The sequence below is a fragment of the Podarcis tiliguerta genome, assembly GCF_965153285.1.
Source record: "Podarcis tiliguerta genome assembly, chromosome: 1".
Lineage (NCBI taxonomy): Eukaryota > Metazoa > Chordata > Lepidosauria > Squamata > Lacertidae > Podarcis > Podarcis tiliguerta.
In genome coordinates, this window is record NC_139534.1 from 96022538 (window position 1) to 96033926 (window position 11389).

The window sequence follows — 11389 nt, forward strand, 5'->3', positions numbered from 1 at the left end:
AAATAATTGATGCTGTTCGTAAACTGGATTATTCATATGGTAATCAGAGCTCTATGCCCTGTGTGCAATATTTAACAGCAAAAACTAAAAAAGATTTTTTTGTAAAAACAACAACAACAACTTGACCCTTCTTGTATTGAGGAGAAAACAAACAATTTCCCACAATTGTCATTAATTCTGAGCACTTCCTCCCTAGTTTTACACTACAAATCTGTGTAACTCCCTTTTTTCTCACTACAGATGAAACAAAGCATATATATATTTTCCTTCCAAAGCAACCCAGAACTGCAAGTTGAGTTACTTGTCAGATTTGTGTAGTCTGTGTTTCCTATAGCCTACAAAAGGATTGCGAGGGATATTAAGAAGAAGCAATGTCATGCCAAAATCTATTCAAAATCCTGAGGAACTGAAATGTCAGCAACGTGCTACTCCCTATTTATAGAAGGAGTCATAGCTGTGGCATCTAAAGAAAAGGCACAACCAGGTAGCCGAAAGAGAATGAGTTGCAGCCTGCAGATATTAAGGAGTGTGGATGGTCTGGGAATGGTATCCTATAAACATGTCTGCTTTTTAAATGCAGCAAAAAAAAAACCTTATGTAAAACATCTACCACAGCCACTCAGGCTTAGAGTGACCTTTTGCTCTTCCATCTAGAGAGGCAATGGAGGCAGGCACACCTCTTAATTTTAAGAAAGAGAATGTCACAGTCACAAGAAAAGTGGAGCTACGTCTGCTTTTTCAGACCACTCCTTCTTTGGACTTGGGGCACACATGCAGGGCTAGCCCACCTATGAGGCAAGGTGAGGCAACAGAATCCACAGGGGCAGCAGATCTGGCCTCCAAGGAATGCATTGCCCACGGCTGCTGCCCCCTTGTTCCCAAAGTAGATCTTCACCTTCCCCCTTGTTTCTGATGTAGGTCTTCACTCACCCCTTCTTCCTTGGCAACTGGAGGGGAAGCCATTTTGTGTTTCACCTCAGGTGCCAAAATATCTTGGGCAAACCCTGCTAGCACCATAACTCAACCTAGGAAGAAAAGCTAAGGCTGTGTTCTTATTAGCAGCTTGAAATACTACAAGGTCATTTCTCCCCTTAAAAAACCAGTGGTGAGAGCCTGCTGGAGCTGCAGCAAAGGGTAATGTGAACATACCCTTAATTTCAATCCCAGTTGAAGGCTCAATAGTGTTCTGTCGAGTTTCTGATTTTGTACACATTATTTGGCTGAAGAACCACATTGCAAAATTGGGAGAATATCTAAAGGGCTTTCCCATGGAAGATGGAGCAAGCTTGTTTTCTCCACTCTGGAGAGTAGGACCCAAACCAAGGGATTCAAGTTACAAGGAAGGAGATTCCAACTAAACACCAGGAAGAACTTTCTGATATTAAGAGCTGTTTGACAGTGGAACAGACTCACACGAGAAGTGGTGGAACTCTTGTTCCTTGGAGTTTTTTAAGCAGAGGTTGGATGGCCACCTGTCACATATGATCTAGTTGAAATTCTGCCTTGCAAGGGGTTGGATTAGATGACCCTCAAGATCCCTTCCAACTCTACCATTCTATGATTCTATGAAGGACAACAGTGTTTTGGTTCACAAATTGTTTTGGAAAATGCAGATTCTGTAGGTTCACATTTCAATGTGATCTGAATTAATTTCTCCGCCATCCCTACAGGGCAGTCTTAAGGAAGCCAGTCAATATCTTTTGGGGGTCTATCCATAGAGAGTAATAACACATCAGCATTAGTGTAACAGGTCATTGCTTAGAGTAAGTTTTAATAGACCGTTTATATTTTTATATAATTTGGATTCTTTGAATGTTTGAATATTTTTTAATAGTTGGGGTCCCCCCCCCCATGTTTTTAGCTGTTCCTATTTCATCGGTAAGCTGCCTTGAGTCCTTGGTTAGGGGGAACGGTGGGATAGGAATAAATATGCAATAATAATAGGGCAAAAATGGTTTGCCATATTTTGGGGTAAAATACCATTCCTTGAACAAATGAATGAACAAAGCCACCAGTGAAGAAATTCTGTTGATCTTCTGCACTATGTGCTTCAAACCCAGTAGTTAACTGCAACCTGGGCTTGCTGCTTTTGTAATGGCTGGTCCTATATTGTCCCGTTCTCATTTTAAGAACAATGCTGCAAAGTGTGCTCCTGGATTGATATAGATTTACAATTATCCTAATACATTTACTTGAGTTACTATATTATGAACCATAGATACATCAGTATTATATATTATTAATTGACAGCACACAGTTCTTACAGTACTGCTTGGGGCACAGATTCTACAATTAAGTGAGAGGGGAAGGGGAGTAAGACCGCATTTGCTGTGGCAGTGAAAATGGGAGGAAAATAAGGTATGAAAAGATATCTGAAGCAGATCACACGGTGGAGGTTCAGGACAGATGGCTCCAAATAATAATAAGACACAGGTGGCCTTGTAGTTTCTGAAGGACAAACCATACAAATGACTTTTTCGTATTGCTTTTTATCCTGTAAAATGTGTCTGCTCTGAATATTTATGCCATATTGTTTCCTATTAATACATATTTCTAGAGCACTTTGTACAGGGTGATTTCCACGCCTTGGACACATTCATGCCATACATTTAGAGCGGTATCAAACCTTTACCATACCACTTTAAACAGTCATGGCTTTTCCCAAAGAATTCTGGGAGCTGTAGTTTGTTAAGGGTGCTGAGAGTTGTTAGGCGACCCCTACTAACAAGCTACAATTCCCAGAGTTCCCTGGGAAGAGGGACTGATTGTTAAGCCTGGGCCACTTCACATTGATAAGGTAAACTCAACCCTGAAACTGCCAAAATTATTGTAGTAATTGGTAGTTATAGAGTTAAATATTATCTCCAATTATTATGTTTTGTAGATAAGAACAAACTAAAAGGTGGATTCTTATGTACAATCATCTTTATTTTCCTATGTTGTTGTGCCTTAGCCTATTCACCAGTAAGCAACCTCACGCTCTGGGCCTACGAAACCTTACTTTATATTAAATAAATAAGAACATAGCCATTATGAAGAGATATTGAAGATTCTAAAACTCTTCAAATGAGGTAGAAAAATTGCACTCTCTTTTGCAAGGAGAGACAACATTTGGGAAATTGGAAAAGAGCGTTTGTGGGGGTTGAGGGCTGCAACTGGGAAGAAGAATCAGCTAACACACACACAGTCACACAGTGTGTGTGTGCAGAAATGCTTCTTCTTTGTGTGTGTGGATCTTTAGATGCAAGCCTTTAGAGATGGTAATGATTTGCTGGAGCACTTTCAGCAGTGAATATGGCGACCAAGGATGTGGCTGTTAAATCAGGCAGACTTTGAGAGGAATCAAATGAGTCTTTGTATGCTCTTGAACTGGATTATCGGGTGGGCTTTTCACACATTCTTGTGTCTAACTCATATGCTTCCATGGCTCTTCAGAGTATTTACGTACATATTGCTGACAATATTGTATCTGACAGAGAAATGTGTTTATAAATTGGGTGTTTATGGGGAAATATGGAATCTCTGCAGCTAGTGGTATTGTTGAGTCTTAAACAATAAACTGTTCCTCTAAGAAACAAAGCTACAGAGACACTTGTTTAAGGGAGCCATTTCAAAATATTATTTGTAATTTTCATCTCCTTTAATTTCGAGTTGCATTGAAAAAAGAGTTTCCTTCCTTTTAAAATGTGTTTTTCTTTTCCCCTAGCCTGTGATATCATTGTCCTCAGCATGGAATTGGTGTATCATCAGCAACAAGACCAAAGCAAATACAATGTCAGTAAAAGACAAAGGAAGAAACTATGCTACTGCAACTACTAATGGTGGGCTTTGCCCCCAACAAATTGTTGGAGAATTTCCACACCCCTGAAGAATCTTCATGAAATGAGTTTCATACAAATAAGGTAGAGAATTTTGATAGGCCATTTGCTCGCAGCTCTATGTACCTGTACACTTACAGCTTTCTCTCAAGCAACAGCAATTGACAGCATGATGGGGTGCTGCTACTCACCTGCTCTACAGTCAGTTGTGTTGCTGCTGCTTAGTGGAAGGTAGAGAGGGAGGGACGGAGGGAGGAACCATCAGCAAGGTCAGCATGGTGCAAACTCGTGGGCAGTGTCAATGTTGTGCTCTTGACGTGATGCTTGAACGGCACCAACCTCACCACCACCTTACCCTCTCCCCCAATCTACTGTACCTTCCAGTTTGTAGCAGTGACATGGCCAGGTGAGAAACACCACCTCAACACGCCTTCTGCTAGAATACCCATTCTGTGTGTTTTCAGCCAAGAGGGCAGTTCACAGCACAAGCCCTTTTTGAACTCATTCTCACCTCCTGGATGTTCAGGTTATGTGATAATAAAAATAATTAATATCAAACGAAGATTTTTTAAAAGGAATGTTGACAGCCCAATACAGAAACAAGTTTGTGTGTCATTGGAGGGGTGAGGGAGAAATGAGTCAAATTCACCCAGAAAAGGGTGCTCCAACCCCTGTTTGTAGAAGCATTTGGAGACAAACTTCTTCAAATAAAATTAATCAGCACAGAGAGAAAGACAAACAGTGGCAAGTGCAGAGAAGAGAAGCCCAGCTACAGCTTAGGAAAAGTTACTTTTTGATTAGAACATTTTTGAGGGTTGAAATCATTTGACTTCAAGCTCTTTTCCATTGTCTGCACTTTTATTTCCCAGGATATAAATCCATTTTGTAATTACTCCACTAGTCTTATCTCAGAAACTTTGCCTGACACACCATTCCATATGTTTATGATTCTCTGAATGAAAAAGTGCTCCCTGACAACCGTTCAGATTTTTCCTTTAATTTCCATTTATGCCTTATTGTCTTAGAATGTTGAACTGGAAATATATGTTGCAATATTGTGTGACATTATCTGTATTACTTAAGATTTTATATACCCATACATCAACCAAACATCAGATAAATCTCGTGGTTGCTCTTTTTTTCCTCCCTTCATCTTCTTTTCTACTGCTCTGTAGGTAATAGATTCAATTTAGTCTCTGTGACAAGTTAACTTTAAGGGTTTCTCACAAAACTAGGAGAGAATACATCTACATTTGGGTTTGAATTATTCAGAAATGGCTCCAAGTATCCCCCCCCCCCCCATTGTAGAGTAGGAAAAATAAGTTGGATTTAATAAAACTCTCATTTGCTTATAAAATTATTTGTAAATTAATCAATATTTATGATTATTAACAGAGATCAGTCGGTAAATTATAATCAAACCAATACAATTTTACAGTTTACAGATTTGCAAATTACAGCCCAATCCACAACCCTGAGAAATGTAGCTTAATTGTATCATAAAGCACAGTAGCTGATCTGATTAAAATCCAAGAATTTTGGATTAGATGTTCTGCGAAGTGGAGGTTACTACTGCGGCACAATAATGGCCCAATCTTTTAGCAGCTGCTACCTGCCTGTGCAGGACTAATTAATGCCAGTTAAGATGCATGCCATGAGTATGAGGTGCACTTCAGTGTAGCTAGTTTCAGAATAAAGATCTAGAGAATTCCAACATGCACCTCAATTAGGCAAACAGAATTAAATTCCAATGAAATAATGTTTTTGTGATTAGGGTGTTAAGCAATTACCCAGCTACACACACACACACACACACACCTATTTGTGATCCTGCAATCTGATTTCTAAATACTTATGGTTATGTTCAGAGATGAAGCAGAGCATTTCCCCACCTTATTTATCATACACCGGCACAGAAACAAAATCAGTCTTCCGAAGATTCTGATTACTTGTGAGCAAGTTTCTTGTCAGCAGTTTTCAAACTGTACAATGGAATTAATCTTCTGCAAGGTGGAGGCACAGTCTATCAGCTAGGCATCTCTCTCTACCCTTCTCCCACACCCCTATTTAGCTTCTCGCAGAATATATGGTTGTGATAAATTAGCAGGAGTTGGAGGTGCAACCATTTCAATTCTGTTTTCATTCTGCACTGTCAGAAGAAAACGACACTAATTGTTTTGTGTTGCTCAGGTGAAACAAATGGAGCTTTAGGGGAGGGGGGAAATTAAATATCAACATGTACCTTTGTAAGTCCCAATTTTACTGCTGTTTATTTGATTAAATTTGAAAATATTAACCCCAGTCCAGAAACCAGGAAACTGGAAAAAAAAAATGACATTTATAAATTTTATTTCTGGAAATATCACTGAAATGCTTTAATCTAGAGCTACAACGTATTTAATAAGGCTGTGCAACTGATTTTTCCTAATCTTGAATGGAATTCAGCTGATTCGTACTGATCTGTACCAAATCTGGATTGGGTTGAAGCAACTACAAATTGCTAGAGTTGGGTGGATACAAACTGATTTGTAGCAATTTGTGTTGATCTGGAGCTCAAAATGTTCTCTGAAAAAGCCAGACATACCATCACCAAAGCATTTAATTTATTGATTATAACACCATATAAGGAGAACACCAGGGCTAGGGAATAGGGAGGCTCATTGGCAATTCTAGCTTCCAATTCAGGGTTTACAATCTCACCCAACACACTCAGTGCTTGGGGAGAAGGAAGTTCACATTGCTATCACTCTTTTGTAAACACTATCTCTTAGAAAGAGTTTGGTGGCATTTGTTCGGCTTCTGTTTTGTTTCCTTCACAGTACTCTGACAAGTACTTTATACCTGTTTGCTATCCATCCCTTCCTAATCAATCCCAATCCCATCTTTATACAAATATAATAATAGGTTTTTTTCCGGGTCCTAATCTTAGTTACTTAGGAAATGTCACTTTCCTTATGTCCTGCTCCCATTTTGGCCCTAGTTTTTAAGGTTTGGTTTGTATTTTATTTACAGGTGTGTTCTGTTTTCTGTGTTGGTCTTTATTAGTATGTGTGTTTGTGTGTTTGTTTGTTTGTTTGTTTGTGTGTGTGGTAAGTATTATGAGTACATTGTGCATAGTCAGTGCACAAGCAGCACACATACGGGGTAATATTACATGTATCAGTCTTTTTTAAAAAATCTTTTTTGGGGGGAAAAGCAAACTTTTAAGGTGGCTGGCATAAAAATCTCTTGATTGACCTGTCTGAAATTTGCCAAGATAAATCCTGCCTTGAGGGGCTATCATGTCTCCAAATTTCATGCACCATTTGAAAAAGCAAAAAAGTTGTGTACATTTTGGTTTCCCAGTGCAAGTGAATAGGATTACAAGATTTGCATTTCTGGATCAAGTCCAGATTGATTCAAACTAAACTGGAGCCAGATCTGGATTGTCACATTGGATAGGTGTGTGTGGATTACACGGCCCTCATATTGAACCAGTTGCTGACTTGATTTGCTCACATACCAAAACCTCACTGTCAGATATGATAATCATATCACCACAATGCAAATTTTCTTTCATTTACAGCACAAACTGCACATTCCAACCACATATGAACTATAATGAATCAGAATTTGACATTGTGAATGGAGAACAAAATGAATTGGAGCCACACCTATCCATGCATTGAGTAGACCCACTGAAATCAACTGGACTTAGGTAAGTCATAAGTAGGTCGGTGCTTCACTTTGGCTGATCGTGCTAACATAGTGCAATGCAAAATAGTGAAGCCATGAGAACTCACTCAGCTGTGCATAATAGAGGCATAGTTAAAAACACAATTAAAAATTAAAAAGTGGCTTGATCTGAAAATATTATATATGTATTCATCCACTTCAAATCAGTTTCCTTATTCTTTTTGCCATTAATCTTCAGTATCACACTCAAAACAGGTGTTTCAACAGCCCATTAATTGCTTATAAATCTACCCGTGCTTCTTTCCAAAGTGCAGAGCAGTAGGAGAAAGTCATCACTGTTTCTTTGTTTCATTCAAAGCTGGAACCCAACTGGCTGGGAAGCGAGTTTCATTGAACTGTGTAAACCATATTGGACTGTTAGTGAGTTCAGTGAAGGATTGGAAAGTTGACCTTGGGTCCCATTGCTTAAACCTCACTAGAAGAAGCTTCTATACACATTGGCTAACATCTTCAACATCCTTTAGTTTCTGTGTTTACTCCCGCTGAAGGCCAGTTTATTATTATTCAGTAGCGAATGCCCCAATCCTAAAGAATGCCAGTAAAGTGTGGTGGTTAAAGAGTTCGGAAATAAGCCTCATTGATGTAATTTTATGTGGTGGACTGCCCTGAGATCTACAGATGAATACAAATTTAAGAAATGATAATTACAATAAAAACTGAATGGTCTATCTTCTGTTTGTGACAAACATCACAGTTGTTTCAGCAGAACTTACTTAAGGTAAAGACGCTTGGCATTGCTGCATAATTTGGCATGGGAAAGAGTTGGCCAAATTCACATCATACATTTAAATCACTCTTATACCACTCTGTCATGACCTCCCTGAAGGAACCCTGGGACCTGTAGTTTGTTATGGATTCTAAGAGTGGCTATTTCCCTCACAGAGCTACAATTCCCAGATTTCCCGGGGAAGAGTGATTGTTGAACCACTCTGACAACTGTATCTCTGTGAGGGGGGTATGGGGTCTCCTAACCGCTCTCAGCAACCTTAACAAACTACAGTTCCCAAGATTCTTTAGGGGAAGCCATAACTGTTTAAGGTGCTAGATTTGGCCCATGTCTACTTAACAGCCAGAAACTAGTTTGCTGAGCTGCTTCTCAATCTTAGCACATCTGCGTCGAACTTGTAATTAGAGAAATGAAAATCTTCATCTATAGCTGTTCTCATCAAGGGAATGTCTTGGGAATAAGAATTGTAATCTGAGACTTGTCCTGGAGCCTCACAGTGCATCTTTGCAGTAGCTTTGTAAAATGGGGTGGAAGGCAAAATAGTCACAAGGAAGGTATGACTGATTCCCCCAAAGCTATGAATCAAATTACTGATAGACTCAAGAGATTAACTGGGATGGATACTCCACCTCCATACTCCCAAAGATATGTCCATTAGATCACCGTGTTTCTCGAGAGACAAGCCTCAGCAAGACGGAGAGGCATGCACCAAAGTAAGCAATATTTTAAACAAGGTCTTGCCTGAAGTCATATTTGTAGAAAGGTGAAGTATTTGTTCATTTATCAGTGTTTGGTTACTCATCTGGCTGGCTTGATCTTTTTTCTTTGTGTGCAGATAGAATTTCAAAAAGAGCTAAATCATTCTCTTTGAAATCTGGCATAATTTGCTCCAAGGCTGAAATTTTACTTGACTAGTTCCGGCTCAGGGACCTAACATGAAAATCCTGGAACAACTTTAATTTCAGAAGCATAATAAACTGGCTTTTCCTGAACTTTGTGACCTCATTATTTCCAACTAGTTTAGTTTGTGCTCTCCTCCTTTTCTTTTCCCTCCTGGAATTTAAACTATTTGGGGCTATTTTCATAGTTAACTGAAATGAAGTTTTGAATGTAGATTAAGAAACAATAAGAGCTCAGCCCTGCCTCCCAGCAATGTGTCAGCATCTCTCATAAATTTCTGTATATATATATATGTTTTTATATATGTATGTTTATAAGGTACTGGTAAAATGTTAATGCACATGCAGTATGTAATATGATATAAGGGAGATCCACTGTGAGTCTACCTACAGCCTACTCACATACTCATAATGAAGAAATGGGACTTTTAGGTTGTGCTTAAATGCTTCTTGTTTCTGCTGCTGTTGTTGTTGTTATCATTATTACTATTTTATTTACAAACCACCTTTTACCCATGCCTCATGTTGATTTACAAGCATGCCATAAAAGCAGGATAAAAATAGTTCTTAAAAACCAGTACAAAACAATAACTGAATATGATAATGGAGACCTTTTCCTCCAGCTGGAAAAGCTCAGCCTCATCTAAAAATCCTGACTCTGCACCCACAAACTGAACCTAATCCAAGGCTTGGTGTAATGCCAGGGCCTCTAGCTCATCCTCTGATGAGGAATCCCCTGGCTAAGACATGACATAGGAACCTTCAAACATCTCAAACAGAAGGTATTTCCTAGCTCTGTTGCCTGAGATCCCCACCCCCATAACACACACTTTCCCCCTAGATTTGCCATAGATAAACTTGGACCTTTTAGATAAAAAGCATGTACTGTGCAGCTGACCTATAATTCATCCCCCATCCATGGAGATCAGCTATGCTGTTCACAATGCCTAGTAATAATAATAAGAATTAGTGAAGTGCTGCTATTTTAAGCCCCAGCGTGCTTTGTGATATGGAGACCTAAAAAGTAACAACGTTCTACTCAGATAGCTTACAGTCTACATAAAATGGTCGTGAGAAAGATGGTGATTAAAGTAATAAACGAAATGAATAAAAGAGCGTGCGGGATGATTTGACAATGAAGGATCAGGGATGAAGTCTGGAGAGTTGATGACGGCGGCCAACATAGCAACAGTATCTTAAATCCTTTGCATGGAAAGGAAGTTTTTGGAAGAGGGGTTGTAAAGCAGAGGGGTAGATGGTGTGATGAACAGAGAAACAATATGGCGGAGGCAACAATGGTAAATCATAAGAGAATACCTGCTGGACAGGCTACGTGTCTAATCATCCCTGCCCTTTGGCCACAGTGCCTCTGGCTGATGGGAATTGGGAGTCCAACAACATCTAGAGAGCCACCAGTTCTCTAGCCACAGCTTAAATGAAAAGAGTAGACACTTGACCAGAAAGCAAGCAGGTGGAAGCAGATAGCAAGGGTGATTTGCAATCAATTGTAAAGAAAGGGACTTTTAGCAAAAGCAGAGGTATTCAAAACAGTTTGGATGCAGGCAAACAAGAGGAGGAGGATAAGATAAGGGAAGAGGCAAATTTGTAGACTGTCTCCTCTCTTATTTTGCATTTTAACAAGAAAATAGCTGTAGCTGACCACCTAAAGAAGAATGATACTCACAGTGAAGAAGCACAATCGCTGACCTTATCCATTTTATTTCCTCATTTGGTCATGCTCCCATTTGTTTTGGCCCTATCTACTACTGGAATGCATCCCTGGGAAAACTGGTCACCAGGGAATGCAGCCTTCAGTCTGAAAAAAGTTCCCCACTCCTGGACTAAGCCTATTCAATGTCTCCTTTTTCACTCTTAAGCCATAGATGCATATCCTTAGCTTAGCAGTTCTTTTGCCTTATAGTTCAGTAACACCAAGTATTGTTTTAAGGTACGATAAATACATAGTCTACCACATCTGAATAGCAACTTGAAACCCAGAAGCTGTCCTATACTACATGTGAGAATTTTTTTTATTTATTCATTTATGTATCACTTAATACCAAAATAGGCTTCTATGTGGTTTGCAAAGAATGAAACCAGACCCGTTGTGGAATAGCACAAATTGTTGAGGAAGACAAAAAATTCAGATGTACCGTATTTTTTCGTCTATAAGACGCTCTCATGTATAAGATGCCCCCTATTTGGAGGGA

At 39.3% G+C, this 11389-nt stretch overlaps 1 long non-coding RNA gene across 1 annotated transcript; it reads left to right on the top strand.

Annotated features, from left to right (window-relative positions):
• The first annotated feature begins 2742 nt into the window (after positions 1–2742).
• Positions 2743–9272, top strand: LOC310683670. The gene is made up of 4 exons (XR_014514485.1): positions 2743–2797; positions 3707–3902; positions 7384–7515; positions 9116–9272. It is a non-coding gene; the product is annotated as an uncharacterized lncRNA (long non-coding RNA).
• The last annotated feature ends 2117 nt before the right edge of the window (positions 9273–11389 follow it).